General features: G+C 40.6%; 1 non-coding gene across 1 annotated transcript; it reads left to right on the forward strand.

Moving 5' to 3' along the window:
* Window positions 1-830: 830 nt before the first annotated feature.
* Window positions 831-937, forward strand: LOC147940021 (small nucleolar RNA R71). The gene has a single exon (XR_015564787.1). It is a non-coding gene; the product is annotated as a small nucleolar RNA R71 (small nucleolar RNA).
* Window positions 938-1,758: the final 821 nt, after the last annotated feature.

A 1,758-nucleotide genomic window follows, 5' to 3' on the forward strand; every position in this document is an offset into this window, starting at 1 on the left:
AATATGTGTTTTTGATCGATTAGGATGTCTTAGTTTGAATGTCTAATTTGTATAAATTACTTTCTAAATTGATGTTCTTAATGTTATTTTCAGACCGAGAATTTGAGATTAGATCTAGGGCGTTTTGCCATCGAGAGATGTTGTTGAAATGCTTGAATCAATCAATGCTAGAGATTTACTCACTTAGCCTAAGAGATTAGATGTGTAAAGAGTTTATTGACAATAATGAGTCGGATTGTAATGCATGCTTGGTCATGTTTCTCCAACGAGAGTTGGGTAGGGGAGTGACTAAGGTTGATTGTTTCTATCACGAGAGTGTTTTAGCAAGAATTAAGAGATTCATTGTCTAGGGAATATTTGCTTGAGGCATGTAGGACATCCCAAATTGGTCAGGAGGACTTATGAGTCAATTACCTCATCCTTAAGAGCTTTCTTATCTTGATTGTTTAGTTTTATTCTATAACTCGACCTCTTACCCGAACTGGTACTCGATCACCAGCTTCGTGTATCCCTTTGAGCTGTTCATCCTAGTGTACTTGATCTGATCATCCCACCCAATCCTGTACCCGAATGCTTGCATCGAGTACTTAGATCATGTGGTTCTTCTTCTTTTATTTACTTTTGCTTATTTTAGATTGTTAGAAAAACCCCCATTACTATTACTTGGCTTGGCTTGCTCTGTTCTTATCATATCTTATATGCTAGCATAATAACCATTTGGATTGATAACCCTTTATACTACATCTGCATAGGGAATTGATACCCTGGGTGAAAATCCTGTTATCAGGACTACACTGCGGTAAAGTGTGCTTAGCAAAGAAGCATTGTTGAATCCATGATGTGGGCATCGGCTGGTGTATCCCTTGAAACACTCCCAGGCTTCTCTGAATGTCTCATTTCTTTTCTGAACAAAGCTAGAGATATCATTTTGGAGCCTTGCAGTTCTGGAGTTGGAGAAGAATTTGGCGAGGAACGCCTTTTTGCATGTTTCCCATGTGGTGATAGACTCCTTGGGAAGTGATTTCTCCCAAAGGTGTGCTTTGTCACCCAAAGAAAATGGGAAAAGCCAAAGTTTGAATCCATCTTCACTAACTCCATTGATCTTTGTGAGGCTACAGAGCCTATCGAATTCATCCAGGTGATCCAATGGGTGCTCCATTGGCAGTCCATGAAACTTGTTACTCTGAATCATCTAGATGAGACTACTCTTGATCTCAAAGTTGTTGTTTTGAACAGCAGGTGGCACAATGCCATGTCTTTGAGTATGAGTAGATGGAGCATCTCATGCTCCTATGTGGGTCCTCTCTTGAGGAGCTGGTGGACCGTTCTGATTATTCATGACCTCCTCAATTGTTGTTGGTTGCGGTTGCTGGACTTGTTGTTGACAGAGTAACCTTGGTCTGTCGATGTTGTCTATGAAAGGACTCAAGTGTTGGCTACCCTTGGATCGTGTTTGCATGCACAAGCAGTTAACTGAGTGAGTACATGAAGGTTTACCCGATCCAGGTGATCGAGTGACGGGTCGGGTGGGTACTCGGGTTGTACACGAAATGTAAAACAAACAAACACGAAAATAAACAAGTTAGTTCCGAACCGATGGATAGTATAGAACTTGATCTAGCAAGTGCTGAAATCTTAAACGTAGCAAACAAAATTCAACCAAATGGAAACGACGCCAAATTGATAGCAGGATTTTCACCCAGGGTATCAATTCCCTAAGCAGTTGTAGTACAAAGGGTTATCAATCCAAATGGTTGT

Source organism: Camelina sativa, chromosome 8, assembly GCF_030686135.1.
Source record: "Camelina sativa cultivar CO46 ecotype springtype chromosome 8, ASM3068613v1".
Lineage (NCBI taxonomy): Eukaryota > Viridiplantae > Streptophyta > Magnoliopsida > Brassicales > Brassicaceae > Camelina > Camelina sativa.